Source organism: Clytia hemisphaerica, unplaced genomic scaffold (assembly GCF_902728285.1).
Source record: "Clytia hemisphaerica strain Z4C2 unplaced genomic scaffold, Clytia hemisphaerica genome assembly, whole genome shotgun sequence".
Taxonomy (NCBI): Eukaryota; Metazoa; Cnidaria; class Hydrozoa; order Leptothecata; family Clytiidae; genus Clytia; species Clytia hemisphaerica.
In genome coordinates this window covers 1,167,063-1,194,601 of record NW_027104356.1, presented here as the reverse complement: position 1 = coordinate 1,194,601, position 27,539 = coordinate 1,167,063, and the positions used below count along the sequence as shown (strand labels likewise).

The window sequence follows — 27,539 nt, the reverse complement described above, 5'->3', positions numbered from 1 at the left end:
GAACTATCCTTCAAGCAATCAACAGCAGACCCATGCGTCTATTTTCAACAGGGTGGAACCGCCATCCTACTCGTTTGGGTAGACGACATTATTATCCCACATGGCACAACTGAAATCAAAATTTTCATCAAAATTTAAGATGAAAGACCTCGGACAACTATCTACCTTCCTCGGTATAAACTTCAAACAGACAGAGGAATTCATCACCATGTCGCAATCACATTACCTTGAAGCTGTTTTAAAAACTTTTAATCTATGGGACTGTAAACCCCGATCTACACCATGTGAGCAAAACCTCAAAGCTTACAATGATTCAAAATCCGACGAGACCGACAACCAGAAGTACCGTAAAATGGTTGGAAGTCTAATTTACGCTATGACGTGCACAAGACCCGATATCGCTTTTGTCGTGACGAAATTATCTCGACATCTATCTTGCCCTGAATCATCAGATTGGGCAATGCTCAAACACGTCTTCCAATACATCAAAGGAACTGTTGATAGACATTTAACTTTCCGAAAATCGCAGTTCAACCTTCGAATCCACGCATTCTTCGACGCTGATTGGGCGTCTTCAACTGATGACCGTCGTAGCATCACTGGTTATCACATTAGCATCACCGAACATGGTCCACCAATCAGTTGGAAATCCAAGAAGCAAACCTCCGTTGCACTATCGACTTGTGAAGCCGAATACGTTTCGTTGTCAATCACATGTCAAGAAACCATCTATCTTGCTCGTCTTCTAAATGAACTGACAGAGCACGATTTACAACCAACCATCATCAAGAACGACAATCAAGGAGCATTGTCATTGATTAAGAACCCTGTTAAACATTCTAAATCGAAACACATTGATATTCGTTACCACTTTATTCGAGAAGTCTATTCGAATGGAAATGTAGTTATTGATTATGTACCATCTGATGACAATGTTGCAGATGTCTTCACCAAACCACCAAAAAGACATCTCCTAGTCAAATTCGGACAATTTCTTTTCGGACAGTAAACGAAAATGAAAGTAATCCTCAAGAGGGAGTGTTGATATTTTTATTATGTTTTTAGCTATTATTTGTCTTACTTGCTTTATGTTCCGTATTTTATTATGTCTTTTTCCATAATGGTAGATTAGCTACGCATAACGTTTTTACTATTGAATATACTAGTTTTTCCAGCATAAAGCTCAATTGTCTTTTCTATCTGCCTCCATCATGACAAGCTCAACAGTTATCAACGAATTCTCTTTTGTCAAACTTGGGGAATTTTTTCTCTACGTCTGTTGCTGGATTGTCATTTTCTTCAACCTTTTCCTTTTGTTTGCGATTTTGCCATCTGAAGATCTTGCTACTTTAATGCTCGATCTTCTGTTTTTGTTGTAGAAAATTCGATAAATTTCTGTTTTATGAAAGGTATTGTCAAAGTGCCTTTCGTGAACACTATCAGAATCATAAGAAAGCTAAGAGACTTAGTTTGAATCCAATAAATTGAAAAAAGAGATGGGGTTGGTTCATACTATCAATATTTTCAAAATATAATGACGTTGTCTCGTAACAATAACATCATTGATGGTGTCGAAATTTTTACCAAAAATGTCATAAATACTTCGTACTTCGTATTAAGGGAGGCCATTCCCTACCCCTAATATGTATGAAGAATAAAACCATCAAGGCATGGAGCCATAAAGCCATTAAGTAGTAAAACCATCCAGGCGTCAATGCATCAAGCAATCTAGGCGACAAGCCATCAATATGTAATGTCATCAAGGCGTCATGTCAACACTTTAAGCCATGAATCATAAAGCATTGAACCATTCAGTTGTCAAGTCCCTCAGCCACCGTGTATACAACTTTAACGTACAAAGACTTGTGTGTCATAATGATATGAGCCTTCGTTGAAAGAGTTTTTCAAAGAGTTAGATTTTTAACTTGAAAAAAAAACACATTCAGCCAAAAGTTTCCTTATAAGTCAAAGAGCCGCATACTGCATTTGATGATTTGATGAAGTCAATTTGAACTACTTCTGAAAACAAAATTAGCTAAAACTTTTCCAAACTAGATTTTAACTTATGCACTCAAAAGATCATGTGTTTTTAAATTGATAATAATTTTAAATAACATCAATAAGATGCCATAAAATGGACAGAAATGAACCAAAAATCCCCATTCCCTAGAGTCAATTACTAGATATACTTGCCAGATACAACTTTTTCAAATTGGGGTCAAAAGATGGGCCTTGAAACGTACTAGTTCCCAAGTTATTTGAGTTTAAAATTTCAATGACTTCGGTAAGATATCATTAAAGGTCTTGAGTGGGTCTGTTAGGGTTAGTAAAAATTGTTGAGCCCAAACAATTCGTGATCCAGCTATGCAAGCACTCCAATCATATTTCGTTGTTTTGCTTGAAATCCCATTTTCTGATATTAATTTGAAAATAAAAAATTGAAAGTTTAAATCGTCACAAGGAAGTATGGCAGATTTTCGGCTGTTGTGACTAACATAAAGGGGTCTAATTGATGAAATTTTGAATATCACCCCATTTCCGTTAAACACTTTTCATGATCTTCCAGAAGAAATGGGCGAAACTTGTTTTTTGATACTTTATCTTGTTGGCAGGGGTTTGTACCGAAACTTAACATCATCATAAATTGCCATCATAAAAAGCCCAGGTTTTTTTTGATGGGTGGGAATTCGACCCATAAGAAACCTGTTAACCAAATTTTAGTCACATATATCCGTCTTTTGTATTTCTTTAATCCCATCCCCGCGGGGTGTTATTTGATAAAGAAATGTTAAATAATAGAAGTCATATAAATTTATAAGCATACTGGAAAGTCGGGCGGAGGTTTATCATGCTTAGTTAAGTTAAGTTTGCAGCCCAAAATTATAATAGATCACAACTAGGGTTATTCATAAAAAAGGTTTTGCTGACGTTAGCACTTTTAGTTTTCTTTCAGAAGTATTTGACAAAATAAAATCGAAATCAGCAAAATCAACTAAACGGGTGAAGGGATGATGGGTTGATGAATTGATAGTTTGATGGCTCGATTTATTATTTGTTATTGATTGTGTTTTTGATGCAGGTAATCGCAAGTTTATCTCTATTTCTAAAAATGATAAAGCGTATTATTCAAAAACAAAACCCAAATCTTCTGTGTCTTTAACACTAAATTCTTTGAAATCTGACAGAAAATTTTTTCAATGCACGTGATATTATTATGTGTCAGGTGATTGGGATTCCCATGGAAATCTATTGGGTACTATTTTGGGCTTATCTTATCTATCACTGACGTTAACTTGTTTCAATATATGTATAGAGAAATCTACCCAGATGAACTAGAAATCAAAATTGGTAATCAAGTTGTTTTTTAAAACCTGGATTTTACCATCAAAGACGGAATGGTGTTTGATAAACGGAATGCATTTCTTTTTCTATAGTCCGAATGCTACATAAAGATAGCAACTTGCCAGAATCTATTTCTTATTCTTCTTTTTTTGGTGAACTCCTCATGTTTCCTTGTTCTACGTTACTTTTCAAGGACTTGAAAGTTAAGGCCAAAGTTTTTATACAAAGAATGCAACGTCAAGGTGCTGAAAATGTCTTGTCCTCTTGTTTTGTGGGTTTTGTATTTGCATATGAATAGTTGAAGGTTTCATACTGGTTAAGGTCAGAGATCTGACCTCAAGGAAAGAAAGTAATGTTAAATATACTAAATAAAAGAAAAAGAATGAGAATGGTCTAATATTGTCATAATTAAACAGTTTTTCCATTTCTTTGAATTTTTCTGAAAGGTGTAAATCAAACCAATCCGACATTCTGTCAAGAAATGAGAATTTCATGCAAAAAGAAGGAGGGCCCCGACAAACTAACAGATATAAATTTTAAAAAGCTAAGAAGAAACATATACACAGCAATCACAATAATCAAAACACTAAAAAATACCCAAAAGCCCAACAAAAATATAATGTAATCTGAAGTCCGAAATTTGCGACAGGTGTAACATGTTTTAAGGACGTACATCACTTTCCCTCTCCCAGATTTCATAACCCTGAACCGACCGGCAGTCCAAACAAACATAAGAAATACAGAAATTCACACACGAATACAAAGAAATATACTCTTACAAAGTCAAGACCACAAAAAGGTTAAACAACAAACCAAGTTCAAGGCAAGTATGGTGGCCTACAGAGACATTAGCGATATAACGAATTAGCTGATCGAAAAACAGTAAAAAGCTCAATTAAATTTAAATTTACTTTCATTTTAATTCATTTCAAAATTTATTTTAATTGAATTTCAATTTCATTTTAATATCCTTTCATTTTCATTTTAAATTTATTTGAATTTCGTTTCATTTTAATTTCATTTCAATTTAGTTTCATTTTAATTTTCGATTTCATTTAATTGTCATTTTGATTTAATCTTCATTTTCATTTCAATTCAATTTAATTTTAATTTAATTTTAATTTCATTTAATTTCAATTTTATTTCAATTTCATTTTAATTTCATTTCCAATTCAACTTCATTTCAGTTTCATTTCAGTTACATTTTAATTTAATTTCCATTTCCATTTCCATTTCCATTTCCATTTCCATTTCCATTTCCATTTCCATTTCCATTTCCATTTCCATTTCCATTTCCATTTCCATTCCCGTTCCCGTTCCCGTTCCCGTTCCCGTTCCCGTTCATGTTCGCGTTCGCGTTCGCATTCGCATTCGCATTCGCATTTCAATCTCAATCTCAATCTCAATCTCAATCTCAACCTCAATCTCAATCTCAATCTCAATTGAACAGCCCTCCTTAAGTCGAATAGGGTTAACCCTATTTGTACTTCTGAAATAATACAGCTTTTGATATAGAAGGGACTGTTTCTGTTTGGAGTTCAAACCAATGTTAATAGCTCCTGTAATGATAGAGCTTTAGCCATGAAATTTTCTGTAAATTCTTAACTTTTATTTAGCTTCAAAATAAAAAAAAATTTGACACCTAAAAGTTTCCACACCTTGTAGTCCAGTAGAATTATGTAAATTTTCACCAGAACCTGGACAAAATTCCCAACAATTGAGTATGATGACATTTCTGACAGTAAGGTGTCACAAAAATTAACACTTTTCCGATACAAATTTATACTTTATGTCAAATATATCGTTTAGACTATAATTCATTGAATATTTAGGATAGAATAAGCATTTTAGACTCAGGTAACTTTTTTCTAAAGCCTTTGTTAGATTACAATAGCCATTTATAAGAACAAAGGAAATTTTTGTTTTTTTCTCACTTCGGGCATGATGAGTGACGTCATCAAAAAAACTTTTTTGTCAAAAGCTTTTGTCTTATTTGACAAGGATCTTATGTGCCAAATTTCAGGGTGGTACAGCAAAACCCCTAACTCTGAACCATCCTAGTATGAATTAACGTTAACCCTATTAACCCTCTTGTACCGTGGGGGTCAGGGTTTTATGTTGCCCCATGGAGACACATTGTGTCCGCGTTCAATTACTTCTGAGATGATAGTTCAATTTCCATGAGACTTTTCATGTATAAACACCATCATATAAAGAACAACTTAAAAAACAATCGAAAGGGGCACCCTAAAAATGATGACGTCATGTTTTTTGAAAAAGCTCAATTGAATGTTCAGATTTATGCTTTTCTCTATAAAAATTGTACTTTGAAGCATATTTAGGCTCCGATGTTGCAAAAATTTAGCCTATTAAGTATACCATGAGTCTATGAAAGATGTATTCTCCTAATTTTGTCGGTTTTTGGCTGGGATTTTGCAGATTTTCGGAACTTCTCTCAAATTTTTCTTGTGATTTATATGTAAGCCCTCGACCTAAGCATATCGGAGCCTGTTTCTGAATGTTTGTATGCTCATAAAAGATAAAACTTTATATTTCTTTCAAATGATAGAACAGAGAATTTAACAGAATTTTTTTCAAAATTTCCAAAATTTATTTCTGTGTGCTTTCAAATTTTGATGTGATAATTTTCTTTTGTCATGAAAATTGACAGAGAAGTAGTTTTAGTTTTGGTGATAGAGTTGTTTAAGATTTTTTAAATGGTGGCAGGCAATAAGATCAAAAAGTTTGAAATTGGCCATCGGCCTGTCCTAAAAAATTGACATTGTGATATAGGTATTTTCAGGAAATTATTTTTATGCAGTCTTGTTTCGTATCAGATAATGAACCATTGTACACGATTTCAGGTCATTTTGCCAAAAGGTTCAGATTTTATGACCATTTATTCATTTCTGGACTTGTGTGGTTTGGCGGTTACTTGCTGAAGAAAAAGCCACTGTGGCTAACGTGGGTGGAATTTATATATTTTTTTTTCCAGTCAATTTGTAAATATGAATTCATAGAAAAGTCAAAAAATTTTAGTCAACCATTCAAAATAATTTTCTCGGAGCACACACAGGGTAGATAGGGTTAATACCAGGCAATTAGCGGTTATTTAGATCTAAGGGAAGGGGTAACATGCCGTAATTTTTGACCGTAAGTTTTATTGAATGAAATTTCGAACACAAGGTCCTTGTCCTGTAGGGTAAAAAAAATTCAATGACGTCACTCATCTTGCCTAAAGTCAAAAATGTCCTTTGTTCTTCTGAAGAATTGTAAACAAACAAAGACCTTACAAAAATATTCCTTGATAGGCTTATTTTATCTTAGACATTCAATAAATTACGTTTTGAACGTTATATTTAACATAATAAATAAAACTCTACTGAAAAATGTGCCAATCTTTGTGCCAATCTGTATGTCGCCTTACAGAAATGGGATCATGTTCAATGTGTGAAATCTTTTAGGTGTCAAAAAAAATTTTATTTTGAAGCTAAATAATAAAAGTTAGGAATTTACTGAAAATTTCATGCCAGAAGCTTTACTATTTCAGGAGCTTTTAGCATTGTTTTCCCCACCTAGCAAAACCAAACCCCCCTAGTACGAACATGTTTAACCGTTTAAAAGTTAAGGAGGAAAAACGAAAGATATCAAATAATGTCGATTTAAACCATATTTTTAGTTTTGGTTTACATTGAGGTAGTCTTTAATTTTTTTTTTAATTTACAGTAATATATTTCTCAGGTCTATCGACCTCTATGAAATAATCATGCTTAACATTTTACAATTTTACAGTTGTAGGCGCACGGTGGGCCTCTTAACCAGTCGTCTTTACAATATTTCATTTTCAGTAACAGGTTTGTTATAGATCTTCTTAAAGTAGAGTTTTGTCCGAGGACTTCCTCTAACCTTATATATCCAGTTGCCATCCTTTTGTAATTCTGTTTTCTCCTTTGCCTTCCTATGCCACTCTTTGATGGTTTCGCGTTCTTTCTTCGAAAAATCGTCGGATACTCTAAATTCGTCTTTCTCTAATTTGTGGACTGATGCCAGAATATGACGTTTCTCTTCTTCGTTCTTTAGCACGACTTTCAAGGGTCGCCATCTTTTTGTTTTGAACATTTCGTCCTTCCGAGCTCCTATTCTTTCTGCGCTGACGATGTTTACCTTTAATCCCATTTGGTTTTGTACAACTTCTTCAACATTATCCTTATCACCTACACGTTGTTCTTCTAGGTCTTCATCTTTGTTCTCTCCGAGGTTGTGAACAATGATATTGTACTTTGTTAAGTTTAACCATCGTTCTTCTTCTTTCTCTTCTTTGATGAAATTCTTGATCTTTACCTCTTGTTTCTTTAGCTCATCTTTAGTAATGCTAGCGTATGTCTGCTGTTGTTTGGATCCTTTAACGACATCATCTTTGTTTACAAGATCGTCGATCTTCTTCTCCAGTCTATCCAGTCTAGCGAAAACACATTGCTCATCTTGATCTTTCTCTTTACCTCCAGTATTTGTTGCCTTGTTATTGGTCGTTCTTTGTTTACTTGTTTTGAACTTCTCTAATAATATTTGCGTGACTTTGATGCATTTCGCACATTCGAATCTCCTTGCTTTGTACTGAAGGCAAATCTGTACTTGGTAGGCTGGAAGCTCCGAACAGGCATAATGAACAAATCTTTGACACTTCCTACACTGCAAGACATCGTTATCCCGTATTATTTCATTTATAAAGCATTCATTTGGGGTGCAGGATCCATATTTTGATGAAATTTCCGTGAGATTTTCAGAAAAATAATGAATCAGTAAATTAAAATAGAAATGAGATCTTCCAGTATTCTAAAGTATACTTCTAATCAACGCAATAAACCCACAATGAATTTATATTCGCAGGTGGCATATCAAAATTTTCAAATCTTATCAGCAGCTATGAAAAGCCACAAAACAATATATGCCAGATGTTTGTAAAATATTGTTATCCATACTATACGAGCATAACATAAAAGCGTCATACCCATATTGCCGTTTATCAAGTATTAATTTGTTGCTCAATGGTTGTCCAAAACAGTTGATTGTGATGAAATTCGTGTATTATGTTTTTCTTCTCAAACTTACGAGACGGAGAAATTTACTAACAAGTAAAGAATATTTGATCTTCTCAGGTTACATGCGCAATGCAGCGAACGGTTCTAGACTAACAAAGTAAAACTAAATTAAAAATCGTAAGATAAAAATAAAAATTCCATCCCAATCAGGCTTTAATACTTCTGTAAAGCGAGGCAGGTTCGACGCGAAGGCAATTTTGCTAAATTTTGAAGATAAGAAGGTTAACGAAAGACGAGTAGGCTTCCTACTTTTATATCTCATTTTTATCAAAAAAATACACTTAGAAATAAAAACTAGAATCTACTGAAATAATAAAACTCGATTAGCTGTTTCAAGCAAGAAACGCAAGCAACAATAGTGATAACCACAAGTTATTGAATGGTCAACGTAAAGAAACCCAATCTATAGGGTGCTTGCCACCCTGGTGTTTGTCACTTTCACTATCCACTCTAATAAGGTCTAAAACAACTTAAACTACGTTCATGGGCTAGTAGCTAGTAAAAGTAAATTGTAAATATAATACACGTTTTTTTTTTTTATTACAACCTAGTTTATAAGAACATATAGGCTGAAATTCGTCGAAAAATTAAGAACATCTTAAGAACATGCCCAGCCTCAGTTTGGAAAAAAATGACAAGAAACTACAATTTTTTCCTCTTTTTAAGCAGTTTTAACCGAATTTGGGGGTGGATCTTCAAAAGTCGTGAGTCAAATATTGTCCAAATTTTGCCAAATTTAAGTGCTCTTTATTTTGTATCATATTGTCGATTTAGAGTAGTCTGAAAAATTAAGAACGCATTTAAGAACATTTTAGGCTGAAAATTGCTAAAAAAATAAGCACATCCAGGCTCAGCCAAATTTTAGGTGTTCTAATAAAAAAAAAAACGTGTAAATGAGATATCTTGAAGAAAGGCTTACTTTACATTTGGTCTTGCACATTCCAAGGAAGATTTTTAAAAGGAAGCTTCAAAATTGGTCATTCTACTACCAAATTAATCTAATCAAAACATGTTCTAACAGGGTCAAATTTATGCTAAAAATTGAATCCAGGCTAGTACAGTTCTTTTGAGCTTCAAAATACATTCAACTAAGGTGATTTTTTTTCATTTGAAACACTTGAATTGCTCATGATCCTCATGTTATCGACTACACATAAAAGGCTTTTTTCCTGCTTATAATTTAAAACGATTTACGTACTCAGGAATGACAACTTTCTGAATAAAAAAAGAAGGAACGCAGCTAAAGATGAAACTTTTTTCAAACTGTTACGTGTCAAAATCTTTACAATTCGTGGTCACAAACTCTCCTAGTGAAAGTAACAAAAAAATTTAAAGTGAAATGAATGATGGACTAATAAAGATTGACACTAAAATGTCCACCGAACCGGATTTGAACCAGTGACCTAAGGATCTCTGCTATTCGATAATCATCTACAGTCCTCCGCTCTACCAACTGAGCTATCGGTGGTTGCGAAATGTAGAGCTACAATGAACCACTAACATAAGCGTACGGAAAATGTTATTAAAAAAAATTTTTTTTTCAAAATTTTTTTTTTTCCGATTAAGAAACATGGAGTCGAAAGACAATATTTCTAGTGTCGTGCATGGCCAAAAGCATGTTTTTATGTAGCAGAGGGTGGTTTCGATCCACCGACCTCTGGGTTATGGGCCCAGCACGCTTCCTCTGCGCCACTCTGCTAAGAACAAGTCCAATTTAACGAACTATCAATTGCATCATACGATAAAACGTACGCGTAGCTCAAAACATATAACTGGAGGATATAATATGCATATGCACCCTGAAAATGACGCTAGACATACTCTACTACCGTTGATCATTTATCAATTTCTAAATAGAAAATCAAAGTATGAAGTAGAGAAAAAGGCTTAATAACCCAGAGATATTACACCCATCTTATACCACTAATAACAAACAAGTGAACCCGATATTGGGAAAATCAAAAAACCGAATTTGCATTCAACGGTGCAATGTTGTGTTCAAACCAACTTTATTTAGGATAATAGTGTGATTGAACCGACTGCTACTTTACGACCGGTCAGCAATGACTCGCCACAATCTTCATCCTCGGTAGTATAGTGGTAAGTATCCCCGCCTGTCACGCGGGAGACCGGGGTTCGATTCCCCGCCGGGGAGGATACTTTTTAAACATTGAAATCCCACCATGATGGAGAGGTAAGAAAGCCACATTGGAGGCCAAAAAGGCAGCTTAGGAATGAAATTATTCGAAAGTTGATTGATTATTTGAAAGAAGATTACTAAGAAATGGTAAATAAAGTAGTATTCTTGTAAATCATAATGCGACGAGAAAAGGTTGCAAGAATGTTCAAAGATGGAAAAGCTCAACGGAAAAAAGATATGTCAAGTCCACAAAGTCGATATGTTCAATTTATTAAGGACAAGGGGTTAGACATGCGACGGAGTCAAGCCTTCTCAACAAACGAATAGAGCACTATCATACAAAATTTTGACAAAATGTGGATATCCTGGAACACAAAATCTAGAGACTCATTATTGTTCAATACTGAAAAAGGGATCTCTTTAAGCTCCGTTTTTCACAGCCAAACTAGGTTGAAAATCAGAGAAGAAAATTACTTAAAAATGTTCTATATTGAACAAATTTTTGAGCTCAGAAGGACCCAATTTGAATAAAGTTTAAGTCTAAAAATCAACATTTTTTTAGACTTAGTCGAAAATTGACCTCACCGTTTCAAAAATTATGGTTCTGACCAAAATACTACCTATCAGCATGACCGAGTCGAAAAATTTTTTTCTCTCAAAACCGATTCTAAAGCATCTAGTAATTGCCAAAAACACCCTGGGAGCCTACCAAAGTAGTTCTAAAACCCTTGAAACCATTCCCTTGAATTCTAAAGAAGCTCCCGTAGTACGCGCCGAAATGACTAAGTCTCAAACTGGTGTAAATTCAGTTGAAAAAAAATTCAAAAAATGTTCTAAATTGTATAGTTTTTTGAGCTCAAAAGGACCCAATTCGAATGAATTTTAGGTCTAAAAATTCAACATTTTTTTTCAGACTTAGTCGAAAATTGACCTCACAGTTTAAAAAATTATGGTTCTGACCAAAACACTACCTATCGGCATGGCCGAGTCGAAAATTTTTTTTCTCTCAAAACCGATTCTAAAGCATTTAGTAATTGCCAAAAACACCCTGGGAGCCTACCGAAGTAGTTCTAAAACCCTTGAAACCATTCACTTGAATTCTAAAGAAGCTCCCGTAGTACGCGCCGAAATGACTAAGTCTCAAACTGGTGTAAATTCAGTTGAAAAAAAATTCAAAAAATGTTCTAAATTGTATAGTTTTTCGAGCTCAGAAGGACCCAATTTGAATGAATTTTAGGTCTAAAAATTCAACATTTTTTTTCAGACTTAGTCGAAAATTGACCTCACATTTTCAAAATTATGGTTCTGACCAAAACACTACCTATCGGCATGGCCGAGTCGAAAATTTTTTTTCTCTCAAAACCGATTCTAAAGCATATAGTAATTACCAAAGACACCCTGGGAGCCTACCAAAGTAGTTCTAAAACCCTTGAAACCAATCTCTTGAATTCTAAAGAAGCTCCCGTAGTACGCGCCGAAATGACTAAGTCCCAAACTGGTGTAAATTCAGTTGAAAAAAAATTCAAAAAATGTTTCAAATTGTATAGTTTTTTGAGCTCAGAAGGACCCAATTTGAATGAATTTTAGGTCTAAAAATTCAACATTTTTTTTCAGACTTAGTCGAAAATTGACCTCACAGTTTCAAAAATTATGGTTCTGACCAAAACACTACCTATCGGCATGGCCGAGTCGAAAATTTTTTTTCTCTCAAAACCGATTCTAAAGCATCTAGTAATTGCCAAAAACACCCTGGGAGCCTACCGAAGTAGTTCTAAAACCCTTGAAACCATTCACTTGAATTCTAAAGAAGCTCCCGTAGTACGCGCCGAAATGACTAAGTCTCAAACTGGTGTAAATTCAGTTGAAAAAAAATTCAAAAAATGTTCTAAATTGTATAGTTTTTTGAGCTCAGAAGGACCCAATTTGAATGAATTTTAGGTCTAAAAATTCAACATTTTTTTTCAGACTTAGTCGAAAATTGACCTCACAGTTTCAAAAATTATGGTTCTGACCAAAACACTACCTATCGGCATGGCCGAGTCGAAAATTTTTTTTCTCTCAAAACCGATTCTAAAGCATATAGTAATTACCAAAGACACCCTGGGAGCCTACCAAAGTAGTTCTAAAACCCTTGAAACCAATCTCTTGAATTCTAAAGAAGCTCCCGTAGTACGCGCCGAAATGACTAAGTCCCAAACTGGGTGTAAGTTCAGTTGAAAAAAAATTCAAAAAATGTTCCAAATTGTAAAGTATTTTTAGCTCAGAAGGACCCAATTTGAATGAATTTCAGGTCTAAAAAATCAACATTTTTTGTCAGACACCCTGGGAGCTCACTAGAGTGGCTATACACTTTAAACTTTTCTCTCGATAATTTTTAAAAGGTACATACACATTCCTTGTTCTTGACAGTGCTAAACTTTGCATGACTCTACGATAGGATACAATTAAAATCATATAAAAAAGCACGCCTCATTTCCACTTCCTTATACTTCATCGAGAACATTTTTATCCTAGTTTTTGTTTCATTCCAGTTAGAAGACGTACACGCGAAAAAAAATTCACGTTATTACACTGTCACTTGTTTTTGATATTGAATTGTTGACTTTTGAAAAGTTTTTATTCGAATGTTTTGTCTTTTTTATCGGCAGCTTATAATTTCGGGCTCGCTTTTCGATTTATCTGACCGTTACCAAAGAATTATTATTGATTCTCATGGGACTATTAACTTTTTCTCTGTTTTAAATGCATATAGTTTTCCAGTTAGACTGCTGATTGGGCTTTCCAAGCTGTGAGGATTGACATGCCCGGTTAGCTCAGTCGGTAGAGCATCAGACTTTTAATCTGAGGGTCGCGGGTTCGAGTCCCTCATCGGGCGTGAGTATTTTTCATAGCGTTCAAATTGCGCCATAGTATAGTATTGAAGTCTTACAACAATATTAGAAACCTATTTTTCACCATAAGAAAAAAAATACTATTTCTTAACACGCTATTTTAAAAATGCTTGAAAAAGACATCTGTGTCATCATTTTCATATCATGATTTCTTATTTCAGCTTGTCCGGAAAATTGACAAATGAAAAATCAATTTTGAACCTTGAATTGTTAATGCAGCTATTCGTCATTGCAAAGTGAAGTTTGTTAAAACTATTCAGCATAACAAAGTGAAGTTTTCGCTGAGATTCGGCCTTCATATATGATGTAATGTAAGGGACTTTTTTTTACCTATTCTATACGGAATATATTTAATTCCGGAATCAATTTCAACCACAGGGGGACTAGCTCAAATGGTAGAGCGCTCGCTTAGCATGCGAGAGGTACCGGGATCAATGCCCGGGTCCTCCACTCTTTGTTCGATACTGATAAACATTACTATAACATTGTTCGCCGTGAATATTTATGTCAGGTGCGGTATAAGGAACATACTCAACAAAAGCGTCTGATCAATAATCGCAACAATCGAAACGTAATTGTCTTGAAAATATTTCTATCCGTCAATCTGCTACTACCATAAACGTGGTCTTTTAAACAAATTTTGCCTAGAATTAGCTGTTGTCTCTTCTATAGTCGTGTAGTGATAAACGTGTAATAAACGTTTTTATTAATTTTGTCTGTTTTCTCTTCATATGTATGTCAGGATGGCCGAGCGGTCTAAGGCGCCAGACTCAAGAGACGATCTCTTCCTTTGAGACAAAGGAGCATTCTGGTCCACGAATGTGGGCGTGGGTTCGAATCCCACTTCTGACACGATTGTTTTTCGCTTTTGAGATGTTATCGACTTCACATAAAAGGCTTTTTTCCTGCTTATAATTTAAAACGATTTACGTACTCAGGAATGACAACTTTCTGAATAAAAAAAGAAGGAACGCAGCTAAAGATGAAACTTTTTTCAAACTGTTACGTGTCAAAATCTTTACAATTCGTGGTCACAAACTCTCCTAGTGAAAGTAACAAAAAAATTTAAAGTGAAATGAATGATGGACTAATAAAGATTGACACTAAAATGTCCACCGAACCGGATTTGAACCAGTGACCTAAGGATCTCTGCTATTCGATAATCATCTACAGTCCTCCGCTCTACCAACTGAGCTATCGGTGGTTGCGAAATGTAGAGCTACAATGAACCACTAACATAAGCGTACGGAAAATGTTATTAAAAAAAATTTTTTTTTCAAAATTTTTTTTTTTTCCGATTAAGAAACATGGAGTCGAAAGACAATATTTCTAGTGTCGTGCATGGCCAAAAGCATGTTTTTATGTAGCAGAGGGTGGTTTCGATCCACCGACCTCTGGGTTATGGGCCCAGCACGCTTCCTCTGCGCCACTCTGCTAAGAACAAGTCCAATTTAACGAACTATCAATTGCATCATACGATAAAACGTACGCGTAGCTCAAAACATATAACTGGAGGATATAATATGCATATGCACCCTGAAAATGACGCTAGACATACTCTACTACCGTTGATCATTTATCAATTTCTAAATAGAAAATCAAAGTATGAAGTAGAGAAAAAGGCTTAATAACCCAGAGATATTACACCCATCTTATACCACTAATAACAAACAAGTGAACCCGATATTGGGAAAATCAAAAAACCGAATTTGCATTCAACGGTGCAATGTTGTGTTCAAACCAACTTTATTTAGGATAATAGTGTGATTGAACCGACTGCTACTTTACGACCGGTCAGCAATGACTCGCCACAATCTTCATCCTCGGTAGTATAGTGGTAAGTATCCCCGCCTGTCACGCGGGAGACCGGGGTTCGATTCCCCGCCGGGGAGGATACTTTTTAAACATTGAAATCCCACCATGATGGAGAGGTAAGAAAGCCACATTGGAGGCCAAAAAGGCAGCTAAGGAATGAAATTATTCGAAAGTTGATTGATTATTTGAAAGAAGATTACTAAGAAATGGTAAATAAAGTAGTATTCTTGTAAATCATAATGCGACGAGAAAAGGTTGCAAGAATGTTCAAAGATGGAAAAGCTCAACGGAAAAAAGATATGTCAATTCCAAGTCCACAAAGTCGATATGTTCAATTTATTAAGGACAAGGGGTTAGACATGCGACGGAGTCAAGCCTTCTCAACAAACGAATAGAGCACTATCATACAAAATTTTGACAAAATGTGGATATCCTGGAACACAAAATTTAGAGACTCATTATTGTTCAATACTGAAAAAGGGATCTCTTTAAGCCCCGTTTTTCACAGCCAAACTAGGTTGAAAATCAGAGAAGAAAATTAGTTAAAAATGTTCTATATTGAACAAATTTTTGAGCTCAGAAGGACCCAATTTGAATAAAGTTTAAGTCTAAAAAATCAACATTTTTTTTAGACTTTGTCGAAAATTGACCTCACCGTTTCAAAAATTATGGTTCTGACCAAAATACTACCTATCAGCATGACCGAGTCGAAAAATTTTTTTCTCTCAAAACCGATTCTAAAGCATCTAGTAATTGCCAAAAACACCCTGGGAGCCTACCAAAGTAGTTCTAAAACCCTTGAAACCATTCCCTTGAATTCTAAAGAAGCTCCCGTAGTACGCGCCGAAATGACTAAGTCTCAAACTGGTGTAAATTCAGTTGAAAAAAAATTCAAAAAATGTTCTAAATTGTATAGTTTTTTGAGCTCAAAAGGACCCAATTCGAATGAATTTTAGGTCTAAAAATTCAACATTTTTTTTCAGACTTAGTCGAAAATTGACCTCACAGTTTAAAAAATTATGGTTCTGACCAAAACACTACCTATCGGCATGGCCGAGTCGAAAATTTTTTTTCTCTCAAAACCGATTCTAAAGCATTTAGTAATTGCCAAAAACACCCTGGGAGCCTACCGAAGTAGTTCTAAAACCCTTGAAACCATTCACTTGAATTCTAAAGAAGCTCCCGTAGTACGCGCCGAAATGACTAAGTCTCAAACTGGTGTAAATTCAGTTGAAAAAAAATTCAAAAAATGTTCTAAATTGTATAGTTTTTCGAGCTCAGAAGGACCCAATTTGAATGAATTTTAGGTCTAAAAATTCAACATTTTTTTTCAGACTTAGTCGAAAATTGACCTCACATTTTCAAAAATTATGGTTCTGACCAAAACACTACCTATCGGCATGGCCGAGTCGAAAATTTTTTTTCTCTCAAAACCGATTCTAAAGCATATAGTAATTACCAAAGACACCCTGGGAGCCTACCAAAGTAGTTCTAAAACCCTTGAAACCAATCTCTTGAATTCTAAAGAAGCTCCCGTAGTACGCGCCGAAATGACTAAGTCCCAAACTGGTGTAAATTCAGTTGAAAAAAAATTCAAAAAATGTTTCAAATTGTATAGTTTTTTGAGCTCAGAAGGACCCAATTTGAATGAATTTTAGGTCTAAAAATTCAACATTTTTTTTCAGACTTAGTCGAAAATTGACCTCACAGTTTCAAAAATTATGGTTCTGACCAAAACACTACCTATCGGCATGGCCGAGTCGAAAATTTTTTTTCTCTCAAAACCGATTCTAAAGCATCTAGTAATTGCCAAAAACACCCTGGGAGCCTACCGAAGTAGTTCTAAAACCCTTGAAACCATTCACTTGAATTCTAAAGAAGCTCCCGTAGTACGCGCCGAAATGACTAAGTCTCAAACTGGTGTAAATTCAGTTGAAAAAAAATTCAAAAAATGTTCTAAATTGTATAGTTTTTTGAGCTCAGAAGGACCCAATTTGAATGAATTTTAGGTCTAAAAATTCAACATTTTTTTTCAGACTTAGTCGAAAATTGACCTCACAGTTTCAAAAATTATGGTTCTGACCAAAACACTACCTATCGGCATGGCCGAGTCGAAAATTTTTTTTCTCTCAAAACCGATTCTAAAGCATATAGTAATTACCAAAGACACCCTGGGAGCCTACCAAAGTAGTTCTAAAACCCTTGAAACCAATCTCTTGAATTCTAAAGAAGCTCCCGTAGTACGCGCCGAAATGACTAAGTCCCAAACTGGGTGTAAGTTCAGTTGAAAAAAAATTCAAAAAATGTTCCAAATTGTAAAGTATTTTTAGCTCAGAAGGACCCAATTTGAATGAATTTCAGGTCTAAAAAATCAACATTTTTTGTCAGACACCCTGGGAGCTCACTAGAGTGGCTATACACTTTAAACTTTTCTCTCGATAATTTTTAAAAGGTACATACACATTCCTTGTTCTTGACAGTGCTAAACTTTGCATGACTCTACGATAGGATACAATTAAAATCATATAAAAAAGCACGCCTCATTTCCACTTCCTTATACTTCATCGAGAACATTTTTATCCTAGTTTTTGTTTCATTCCAGTTAGAAGACGTACACGCGAAAAAAAATTCACGTTATTACACTGTCACTTGTTTTTGATATTGAATTGTTGACTTTTGAAAAGTTTTTATTCGAATGTTTTGTCTTTTTTATCGGCAGCTTATAATTTCGGGCTCGCTTTTCGATTTATCTGACCGTTACCAAAGAATTATTATTGATTCTCATGGGACTATTAACTTTTTCTCTGTTTTAAATGCATATAGTTTTCCAGTTAGACTGCTGATTGGGCTTTCCAAGCTGTGAGGATTGACATGCCCGGTTAGCTCAGTCGGTAGAGCATCAGACTTTTAATCTGAGGGTCGCGGGTTCGAGTCCCTCATCGGGCGTGAGTATTTTTCATAGCGTTCAAATTGCGCCATAGTATAGTATTGAAGTCTTACAACAATATTAGAAACCTATTTTTCACCATAAGAAAAAAAATACTATTTCTTAACACGCTATTTTAAAAATGCTTGAAAAAGACATCTGTGTCATCATTTTCATATCATGATTTCTTATTTCAGCTTGTCCGGAAAATTGACAAATGAAAAATCAATTTTGAACCTTGAATTGTTAATGCAGCTATTCGTCATTGCAAAGTGAAGTTTGTTAAAACTATTCAGCATAACAAAGTGAAGTTTTCGCTGAGATTCGGCCTTCATATATGATGTAATGTAAGGGACTTTTTTTTACCTATTCTATACGGAATATATTTAATTCCGGAATCAATTTCAACCACAGGGGGACTAGCTCAAATGGTAGAGCGCTCGCTTAGCATGCGAGAGGTACCGGGATCAATGCCCGGGTCCTCCACTCTTTGTTCGATACTGATAAACATTACTATAACATTGTTCGCCGTGAATATTTATGTCAGGTGCGGTATAAGGAACATACTCAACAAAAGCGTCTGATCAATAATCGCAACAATCGAAACGTAATTGTCTTGAAAATATTTCTATCCGTCAATCTGCTACTACCATAAACGTGGTCTTTTAAACAAATTTTGCCTAGAATTAGCTGTTGTCTCTTCTATAGTCGTGTAGTGATAAACGTGTAATAAACGTTTTTATTAATTTTGTCTGTTTTCTCTTCATATGTATGTCAGGATGGCCGAGCGGTCTAAGGCGCCAGACTCAAGAGACGATCTCTTCCTTTGAGACAAAGGAGCATTCTGGTCCACGAATGTGGGCGTGGGTTCGAATCCCACTTCTGACACGATTGTTTTTCGCTTTTGAGATGTTATCGACTTCACATAAAAGGCTTTTTTCCTGCTTATAATTTAAAACGATTTACGTACTCAGGAATGACAACTTTCTGAATAAAAAAAGAAGGAACGCAGCTAAAGATGAAACTTTTTTCAAACTGTTACGTGTCAAAATCTTTACAATTCGTGGTCACAAACTCTCCTAGTGAAAGTAACAAAAAAATTTAAAGTGAAATGAATGATGGACTAATAAAGATTGACACTAAAATGTCCACCGAACCGGATTTGAACCAGTGACCTAAGGATCTCTGCTATTCGATAATCATCTACAGTCCTCCGCTCTACCAACTGAGCTATCGGTGGTTGCGAAATGTAGAGCTACAATGAACCACTAACATAAGCGTACGGAAAATGTTATTAAAAAAAATTTTTTTTCAAAATTTTTTTTTTTCCGATTAAGAAACATGGAGTCGAAAGACAATATTTCTAGTGTCGTGCATGGCCAAAAGCATGTTTTTATGTAGCAGAGGGTGGTTTCGATCCACCGACCTCTGGGTTATGGGCCCAGCACGCTTCCTCTGCGCCACTCTGCTAAGAACAAGTCCAATTTAACGAACTATCAATTGCATCATACGATAAAACGTACGCGTAGCTCAAAACATATAACTGGAGGATATAATATGCATATGCACCCTGAAAATGACGCTAGACATACTCTACTACCGTTGATCATTTATCAATTTCTAAATAGAAAATCAAAGTATGAAGTAGAGAAAAAGGCTTAATAACCCAGAGATATTACACCCATCTTATACCACTAATAACAAACAAGTGAACCCGATATTGGGAAAATCAAAAAACCGAATTTGCATTCAACGGTGCAATGTTGTGTTCAAACCAACTTTATTTAGGATAATAGTGTGATTGAACCGACTGCTACTTTACGACCGGTCAGCAATGACTCGCCACAATCTTCATCCTCGGTAGTATAGTGGTAAGTATCCCCGCCTGTCACGCGGGAGACCGGGGTTCGATTCCCCGCCGGGGAGGATACTTTTTAAACATTGAAATCCCACCATGATGGAGAGGTAAGAAAGCCACATTGGAGGCCAAAAAGGCAGCTAAGGAATGAAATTATTCGAAAGTTGATTGATTATTTGAAAGAAGATTACTAAGAAATGGTAAATAAAGTAGTATTCTTGTAAATCATAATGCGACGAGAAAAGGTTGCAAGAATGTTCAAAGATGGAAAAGCTCAACGGAAAAAAGATATGTCAATTCCAAGTCCACAAAGTCGATATGTTCAATTTATTAAGGACAAGGGGTTAGACATGCGACGGAGTCAAGCCTTCTCAACAAACGAATAGAGCACTATCATACAAAATTTTGACAAAATGTGGATATCCTGGAACACAAAATTTAGAGACTCATTATTGTTCAATACTGAAAAAGGGATCTCTTTAAGCCCCGTTTTTCACAGCCAAACTAGGTTGAAAATCAGAGAAGAAAATTAGTTAAAAATGTTCTATATTGAACAAATTTTTGAGCTCAGAAGGACCCAATTTGAATAAAGTTTAAGTCTAAAAAATCAACATTTTTTTTAGACTTTGTCGAAAATTGACCTCACCGTTTCAAAAATTATGGTTCTGACCAAAATACTACCTATCAGCATGACCGAGTCGAAAAATTTTTTTCTCTCAAAACCGATTCTAAAGCATTTAGTAATTGCCAAAAACACCCTGGGTGCCTACCAAAGTAGTTCTAAAACCCTTGAAACCATTCCCTTGAATTCTAAAGAAGCTCCCGTAGTACGCGCCGAAATGACTAAGTCCCAAACTGGTGTAAATTTAGTTGAAAAAAAATTCAAAAAATGTTCCAAATTGTATAGTTTTTTGAGCTCAGAAGGACCCAATTCGAATGAATTTTAGGTCTAAAAATTCAACATTTTTTTTCAGACTTAGTCGAAAATTGACCTCGCCGTTTCAAAAATTATGGTTCTGACCAAAACACTACCTATCGGCATGACCGAGTCGAAAATTTTTTTCTCTCAAAACCGATTCTAAAGCATCTAGTAATTGCCAAAAACACCCTGGGAGCCTACCGAAGTAGTTCTAAAACCCTTGAAACCATTCACTTGAATTCTAAAGAAGCTCCCGTAGTACGCGCCGAAATGACTAAGTCTCAAACTGGTGTAAATTCAGTTGAAAAAAATTCAAAAAATGTTCTAAATTGTATAGTTTTTTGAGCTCAGAAGGACCCAATTTGAATGAATTTTAGGTCTAAAAATTCAACATTTTTTTTCAGACTTAGTCGAAAATTGACCTCACAGTTTCAAAAATTATGGTTCTGACCAAAACACTACCTATCGGCATGGCCGAGTCGAAAATTTTTTTCTCTCTCAAAACCGATTCTAAAGCATTTAGTAATTGCCAAAAACACCCTAGGAGCCTACCAAAGTGGTTCTAAAACCCTTGAAACCATTCCCTTGAATTCTAAAGAAGCTCCCATAGTACGCGCCGAAAGTCCCAAACTTGGTGTAAGTTCAGTTGGAAAAAAATTCAAAAAATGTTCCAAATTGTAAAGTATTTTTAGCTCAGAAGGACCTAATTTGAATGAATTTCAGGTCTAAAAAATCAACATTTTTTGTCAGACACCCTGGGAGCTCACTAGAGTGGCTATACACTTTAAACTTTTCTCTCGATAATTTTTAAAAGGTACATACACATTCCTTGTTCTTGACAGTGCTAAACTTTGCATGACTCTACGATAGGTTACAATTAAAATCATATAAAAAAGCACGCCTCATTTCCACTTCCTTATACTTCATCGAGAACATTTTTATCCTAGTTTTTGTTTCATTCCAGTTAGAAGACGTACACGCGAAAAAAAATTCACGTTATTACACTGTCACTTGTTTTTGATATTGAATTGTTGACTTTTGAAAAGTTTTTATTCGAATGTTTTGTCTTTTTTATCGGCAGCTTATAATTTCGGGCTCGCTTTTCGATTTATCTGACCGTTACCAAAGAATTATTATTGATTCTCATGGGACTATTAACTTTTTCTCTGTTTTAAATGCATATAGTTTTCCAGTTAGACTGCTGATTGGGCTTTCCAAGCTGTGAGGATTGACATGCCCGGTTAGCTCAGTCGGTAGAGCATCAGACTTTTAATCTGAGGGTCGCGGGTTCGAGTCCCTCATCGGGCGTGAGTATTTTTCATAGCGTTCAAATTGCGCCATAGTATAGTATTGAAGTCTTACAACAATATTAGAAACCTATTTTTCACCATAAGAAAAAAAATACTATTTCTTAACACGCTATTTTAAAAATGCTTGAAAAAGACATCTGTGTCATCATTTTCATATCATGATTTCTTATTTCAGCTTGTCCGGAAAATTGACAAATGAAAAATCAATTTTGAACCTTGAATTGTTAATGCAGCTATTCGTCATTGCAAAGTGAAGTTTGTTAAAACTATTCAGCATAACAAAGTGAAGTTTTCGCTGAGATTCGGCCTTCATATATGATGTAATGTAAGGGACTTTTTTTTACCTATTCTATACGGAATATATTTAATTCCGGAATCAATTTCAACCACAGGGGGACTAGCTCAAATGGTAGAGCGCTCGCTTAGCATGCGAGAGGTACCGGGATCAATGCCCGGGTCCTCCACTCTTTGTTCGATACTGATAAACATTACTATAACATTGTTCGCCGTGAATATTTATGTCAGGTGCGGTATAAGGAACATACTCAACAAAAGCGTCTGATCAATAATCGCAACAATCGAAACGTAATTGTCTTGAAAATATTTCTATCCGTCAATCTGCTACTACCATAAACGTGGTCTTTTAAACAAATTTTGCCTAGAATTAGCTGTTGTCTCTTCTATAGTCGTGTAGTGATAAACGTGTAATAAACGTTTTTATTAATTTTGTCTGTTTTCTCTTCATATGTATGTCAGGATGGCCGAGCGGTCTAAGGCGCCAGACTCAAGAGACGATCTCTTCCTTTGAGACAAAGGAGCATTCTGGTCCACGAATGTGGGCGTGGGTTCGAATCCCACTTCTGACACGATTGTTTTTCGCTTTTGAGATGTTATCGACTTCACATAAAAGGCTTTTTTCCTGCTTATAATTTAAAACGATTTACGTACTCAGGAATGACAACTTTCTGAATAAAAAAAGAAGGAACGCAGCTAAAGATGAAACTTTTTTCAAACTGTTACGTGTCAAAATCTTTACAATTCGTGGTCACAAACTCTCCTAGTGAAAGTAACAAAAAAATTTAAAGTGAAATGAATGATGGACTAATAAAGATTGACACTAAAATGTCCACCGAACCGGATTTGAACCAGTGACCTAAGGATCTCTGCTATTCGATAATCATCTACAGTCCTCCGCTCTACCAACTGAGCTATCGGTGGTTGCGAAATGTAGAGCTACAATGAACCACTAACATAAGCGTACGGAAAATGTTATTAAAAAAAATTTTTTTTTCAAAATTTTTTTTTTTTCCGATTAAGAAACATGGAGTCGAAAGACAATATTTCTAGTGTCGTGCATGGCCAAAAGCATGTTTTTATGTAGCAGAGGGTGGTTTCGATCCACCGACCTCTGGGTTATGGGCCCAGCACGCTTCCTCTGCGCCACTCTGCTAAGAACAAGTCCAATTTAACGAACTATCAATTGCATCATACGATAAAACGTACGCGTAGCTCAAAACATATAACTGGAGGATATAATATGCATATGCACCCTGAAAATGACGCTAGACATACTCTACTACCGTTGATCATTTATCGATTTCTAAATAGAAAATCAAAGTATGAAGTAGAGAAAAAGGCTTAATAACCCAGAGATATTACACCCATCTTATACCACTAATAACAAACAAGTGAACCCGATATTGGGAAAATCAAAAAACCGAATTTGCATTCAACGCTGCAATGTTGTGTTCAAACCAACTTTATTTAGGATAATAGTGTGATTGAACCGACTGCTACTTTACGACCGGTCAGCAATGACTCGCCACAATCTTCATCCTCGGTAGTATAGTGGTAAGTATCCCCGCCTGTCACGCGGGAGACCGGGGTTCGATTCCCCGCCGGGGAGGATACTTTTTAAACATTGAAATCCCACCATGATGGAGAGGTAAGAAAGCCACATTGGAGGCCAAAAAGGCAGCTTAGGAATGAAATTATTCGAAAGTTGATTGATTATTTGAAAGAAGATTACTAAGAAATGGTAAATAAAGTAGTATTCTTGTAAATCATAATGCGACGAGAAAAGGTTGCAAGAATGTTCAAAGATGGAAAAGCTCAACGGAAAAAAGATATGTCAATTCCAAGTCCACAAAGTCGATATGTTCAATTTATTAAGGACAAGGGGTTAGACATGCGACGGAGTCAAGCCTTCTCAACAAACGAATAGAGCACTATCATACAAAATTTTGACAAAATGTGGATATCCTGGAACACAAAATTTAGAGACTCATTATTGTTCAATACTGAAAAAGGGATCTCTTTAAGCCCCGTTTTTCACAGCCAAACTAGGTTGAAAATCAGAGAAGAAAATTAGTTAAAAATGTTCTATATTGAACAAATTTTTGAGCTCAGAAGGACCCAATTTGAATAAAGTTTAAGTCTAAAAAATCAACATTTTTTTTAGACTTTGTCGAAAATTGACCTCACCGTTTCAAAAATTATGGTTCTGACCAAAATACTACCTATCAGCATGACCGAGTCGAAAAATTTTTTTCTCTCAAAACCGATTCTAAAGCATCTAGTAATTGCCAAAAACACCCTGGGAGCCTACCAAAGTAGTTCTAAAACCCTTGAAACCATTCCCTTGAATTCTAAAGAAGCTCCCGTAGTACGCGCCGAAATGACTAAGTCTCAAACTGGTGTAAATTCAGTTGAAAAAAAATTCAAAAAATGTTCTAAATTGTATAGTTTTTTGAGCTCAAAAGGACCCAATTCGAATGAATTTTAGGTCTAAAAATTCAACATTTTTTTTCAGACTTAGTCGAAAATTGACCTCACAGTTTAAAAAATTATGGTTCTGACCAAAACACTACCTATCGGCATGGCCGAGTCGAAAATTTTTTTTCTCTCAAAACCGATTCTAAAGCATTTAGTAATTGCCAAAAACACCCTGGGAGCCTACCGAAGTAGTTCTAAAACCCTTGAAACCATTCACTTGAATTCTAAAGAAGCTCCCGTAGTACGCGCCGAAATGACTAAGTCTCAAACTGGTGTAAATTCAGTTGAAAAAAAATTCAAAAAATGTTCTAAATTGTATAGTTTTTCGAGCTCAGAAGGACCCAATTTGAATGAATTTTAGGTCTAAAAATTCAACATTTTTTTTCAGACTTAGTCGAAAATTGACCTCACATTTTCAAAAATTATGGTTCTGACCAAAACACTACCTATCGGCATGGCCGAGTCGAAAATTTTTTTTCTCTCAAAACCGATTCTAAAGCATATAGTAATTACCAAAGACACCCTGGGAGCCTACCAAAGTAGTTCTAAAACCCTTGAAACCAATCTCTTGAATTCTAAAGAAGCTCCCGTAGTACGCGCCGAAATGACTAAGTCCCAAACTGGTGTAAATTCAGTTGAAAAAAAATTCAAAAAATGTTTCAAATTGTATAGTTTTTTGAGCTCAGAAGGACCCAATTTGAATGAATTTTAGGTCTAAAAATTCAACATTTTTTTTCAGACTTAGTCGAAAATTGACCTCACAGTTTCAAAAATTATGGTTCTGACCAAAACACTACCTATCGGCATGGCCGAGTCGAAAATTTTTTTTCTCTCAAAACCGATTCTAAAGCATCTAGTAATTGCCAAAAACACCCTGGGAGCCTACCGAAGTAGTTCTAAAACCCTTGAAACCATTCACTTGAATTCTAAAGAAGCTCCCGTAGTACGCGCCGAAATGACTAAGTCTCAAACTGGTGTAAATTCAGTTGAAAAAAAATTCAAAAAATGTTCTAAATTGTATAGTTTTTTGAGCTCAGAAGGACCCAATTTGAATGAATTTTAGGTCTAAAAATTCAACATTTTTTTTCAGACTTAGTCGAAAATTGACCTCACAGTTTCAAAAATTATGGTTCTGACCAAAACACTACCTATCGGCATGGCCGAGTCGAAAATTTTTTTTCTCTCAAAACCGATTCTAAAGCATATAGTAATTACCAAAGACACCCTGGGAGCCTACCAAAGTAGTTCTAAAACCCTTGAAACCAATCTCTTGAATTCTAAAGAAGCTCCCGTAGTACGCGCCGAAATGACTAAGTCCCAAACTGGGTGTAAGTTCAGTTGAAAAAAAATTCAAAAAATGTTCCAAATTGTAAAGTATTTTTAGCTCAGAAGGACCCAATTTGAATGAATTTCAGGTCTAAAAAATCAACATTTTTTGTCAGACACCCTGGGAGCTCACTAGAGTGGCTATACACTTTAAACTTTTCTCTCGATAATTTTTAAAAGGTACATACACATTCCTTGTTCTTGACAGTGCTAAACTTTGCATGACTCTACGATAGGATACAATTAAAATCATATAAAAAAGCACGCCTCATTTCCACTTCCTTATACTTCATCGAGAACATTTTTATCCTAGTTTTTGTTTCATTCCAGTTAGAAGACGTACACGCGAAAAAAAATTCACGTTATTACACTGTCACTTGTTTTTGATATTGAATTGTTGACTTTTGAAAAGTTTTTATTCGAATGTTTTGTCTTTTTTATCGGCAGCTTATAATTTCGGGCTCGCTTTTCGATTTATCTGACCGTTACCAAAGAATTATTATTGATTCTCATGGGACTATTAACTTTTTCTCTGTTTTAAATGCATATAGTTTTCCAGTTAGACTGCTGATTGGGCTTTCCAAGCTGTGAGGATTGACATGCCCGGTTAGCTCAGTCGGTAGAGCATCAGACTTTTAATCTGAGGGTCGCGGGTTCGAGTCCCTCATCGGGCGTGAGTATTTTTCATAGCGTTCAAATTGCGCCATAGTATAGTATTGAAGTCTTACAACAATATTAGAAACCTATTTTTCACCATAAGAAAAAAAATACTATTTCTTAACACGCTATTTTAAAAATGCTTGACAAAGACATCTGTGTCATCATTTTCATAACATAATTTCTTATTTCAGCTTGTCCGGAAAATTGACAAATGAAAAATCAATTTTGAACCTTGAATTGTTAATGCAGCTATTCGTCATTGCAAAGTGAAGTTTTTTAAAACTATTCAGCATAACAAAGTGAAGTTTTCGCTGAGATTCGGCCTTCATATATGATGTAATGTAAGGGACTTTTTACCTATTCTATACGGAATATATGTAATTCCGGAATCAACTTCAACCACAGGGGGACTAGCTCAAATGGTAGAGCGCTCGCTTAGCATGCGAGAGGTACCGGGATCAATGCCCGGGTCCTCCAC

General features: G+C 35.3%; 23 non-coding genes across 23 annotated transcripts; 15 read left to right on the top strand and 8 right to left on the bottom strand.

Moving 5' to 3' along the window:
- Positions 1 to 9,816: 9,816 nt before the first annotated feature.
- Positions 9,817 to 9,909, bottom strand: Trnay-gua (transfer RNA tyrosine (anticodon GUA)). Its single transcript has 2 exons — positions 9,873 to 9,909; positions 9,817 to 9,852 (listed from the first exon to the last, which is right to left on the bottom strand). It is a non-coding gene; the product is annotated as a tRNA-Tyr (tRNA).
- A 159-nt stretch (positions 9,910 to 10,068) lies between these two features.
- Positions 10,069 to 10,140, bottom strand: Trnam-cau (transfer RNA methionine (anticodon CAU)). The gene has a single exon. It is a non-coding gene; the product is annotated as a tRNA-Met (tRNA).
- A 384-nt stretch (positions 10,141 to 10,524) lies between these two features.
- Positions 10,525 to 10,596, top strand: Trnad-guc (transfer RNA aspartic acid (anticodon GUC)). Its single transcript has one exon. It is a non-coding gene; the product is annotated as a tRNA-Asp (tRNA).
- Positions 10,597 to 13,383: 2,787 nt separating this feature from the next.
- Positions 13,384 to 13,456, top strand: Trnak-uuu (transfer RNA lysine (anticodon UUU)). Its single transcript has one exon. It is a non-coding gene; the product is annotated as a tRNA-Lys (tRNA).
- Positions 13,457 to 13,849: 393 nt separating this feature from the next.
- On the top strand, positions 13,850 to 13,922 carry Trnaa-agc (transfer RNA alanine (anticodon AGC)). The gene has a single exon. It is a non-coding gene; the product is annotated as a tRNA-Ala (tRNA).
- Positions 13,923 to 14,209: 287 nt separating this feature from the next.
- Trnal-caa (transfer RNA leucine (anticodon CAA)) lies at positions 14,210 to 14,324 on the top strand. Its single transcript has 2 exons — positions 14,210 to 14,247; positions 14,279 to 14,324. It is a non-coding gene; the product is annotated as a tRNA-Leu (tRNA).
- A 259-nt stretch (positions 14,325 to 14,583) lies between these two features.
- On the bottom strand, positions 14,584 to 14,676 carry Trnay-gua (transfer RNA tyrosine (anticodon GUA)). The gene is made up of 2 exons: positions 14,640 to 14,676; positions 14,584 to 14,619 (listed from the first exon to the last, which is right to left on the bottom strand). It is a non-coding gene; the product is annotated as a tRNA-Tyr (tRNA).
- Positions 14,677 to 14,836: 160 nt separating this feature from the next.
- On the bottom strand, positions 14,837 to 14,908 carry Trnam-cau (transfer RNA methionine (anticodon CAU)). The gene has a single exon. It is a non-coding gene; the product is annotated as a tRNA-Met (tRNA).
- A 384-nt stretch (positions 14,909 to 15,292) lies between these two features.
- Trnad-guc (transfer RNA aspartic acid (anticodon GUC)) lies at positions 15,293 to 15,364 on the top strand. The gene has a single exon. It is a non-coding gene; the product is annotated as a tRNA-Asp (tRNA).
- Positions 15,365 to 18,160: 2,796 nt separating this feature from the next.
- On the top strand, positions 18,161 to 18,233 carry Trnak-uuu (transfer RNA lysine (anticodon UUU)). The gene has a single exon. It is a non-coding gene; the product is annotated as a tRNA-Lys (tRNA).
- Positions 18,234 to 18,626: 393 nt separating this feature from the next.
- Positions 18,627 to 18,699, top strand: Trnaa-agc (transfer RNA alanine (anticodon AGC)). Its single transcript has one exon. It is a non-coding gene; the product is annotated as a tRNA-Ala (tRNA).
- A 287-nt stretch (positions 18,700 to 18,986) lies between these two features.
- Positions 18,987 to 19,101, top strand: Trnal-caa (transfer RNA leucine (anticodon CAA)). The gene is made up of 2 exons: positions 18,987 to 19,024; positions 19,056 to 19,101. It is a non-coding gene; the product is annotated as a tRNA-Leu (tRNA).
- A 259-nt stretch (positions 19,102 to 19,360) lies between these two features.
- On the bottom strand, positions 19,361 to 19,453 carry Trnay-gua (transfer RNA tyrosine (anticodon GUA)). Its single transcript has 2 exons — positions 19,417 to 19,453; positions 19,361 to 19,396 (listed from the first exon to the last, which is right to left on the bottom strand). It is a non-coding gene; the product is annotated as a tRNA-Tyr (tRNA).
- A 158-nt stretch (positions 19,454 to 19,611) lies between these two features.
- On the bottom strand, positions 19,612 to 19,683 carry Trnam-cau (transfer RNA methionine (anticodon CAU)). Its single transcript has one exon. It is a non-coding gene; the product is annotated as a tRNA-Met (tRNA).
- A 384-nt stretch (positions 19,684 to 20,067) lies between these two features.
- Trnad-guc (transfer RNA aspartic acid (anticodon GUC)) lies at positions 20,068 to 20,139 on the top strand. Its single transcript has one exon. It is a non-coding gene; the product is annotated as a tRNA-Asp (tRNA).
- Positions 20,140 to 22,225: 2,086 nt separating this feature from the next.
- Positions 22,226 to 22,298, top strand: Trnak-uuu (transfer RNA lysine (anticodon UUU)). Its single transcript has one exon. It is a non-coding gene; the product is annotated as a tRNA-Lys (tRNA).
- Positions 22,299 to 22,691: 393 nt separating this feature from the next.
- Positions 22,692 to 22,764, top strand: Trnaa-agc (transfer RNA alanine (anticodon AGC)). The gene has a single exon. It is a non-coding gene; the product is annotated as a tRNA-Ala (tRNA).
- Positions 22,765 to 23,051: 287 nt separating this feature from the next.
- On the top strand, positions 23,052 to 23,166 carry Trnal-caa (transfer RNA leucine (anticodon CAA)). Its single transcript has 2 exons — positions 23,052 to 23,089; positions 23,121 to 23,166. It is a non-coding gene; the product is annotated as a tRNA-Leu (tRNA).
- Positions 23,167 to 23,425: 259 nt separating this feature from the next.
- On the bottom strand, positions 23,426 to 23,518 carry Trnay-gua (transfer RNA tyrosine (anticodon GUA)). Its single transcript has 2 exons — positions 23,482 to 23,518; positions 23,426 to 23,461 (listed from the first exon to the last, which is right to left on the bottom strand). It is a non-coding gene; the product is annotated as a tRNA-Tyr (tRNA).
- Positions 23,519 to 23,678: 160 nt separating this feature from the next.
- On the bottom strand, positions 23,679 to 23,750 carry Trnam-cau (transfer RNA methionine (anticodon CAU)). Its single transcript has one exon. It is a non-coding gene; the product is annotated as a tRNA-Met (tRNA).
- Positions 23,751 to 24,134: 384 nt separating this feature from the next.
- Positions 24,135 to 24,206, top strand: Trnad-guc (transfer RNA aspartic acid (anticodon GUC)). The gene has a single exon. It is a non-coding gene; the product is annotated as a tRNA-Asp (tRNA).
- Positions 24,207 to 27,002: 2,796 nt separating this feature from the next.
- Trnak-uuu (transfer RNA lysine (anticodon UUU)) lies at positions 27,003 to 27,075 on the top strand. The gene has a single exon. It is a non-coding gene; the product is annotated as a tRNA-Lys (tRNA).
- A 390-nt stretch (positions 27,076 to 27,465) lies between these two features.
- Trnaa-agc (transfer RNA alanine (anticodon AGC)) lies at positions 27,466 to 27,538 on the top strand. Its single transcript has one exon. It is a non-coding gene; the product is annotated as a tRNA-Ala (tRNA).
- The last annotated feature ends 1 nt before the right edge of the window (position 27,539 follows it).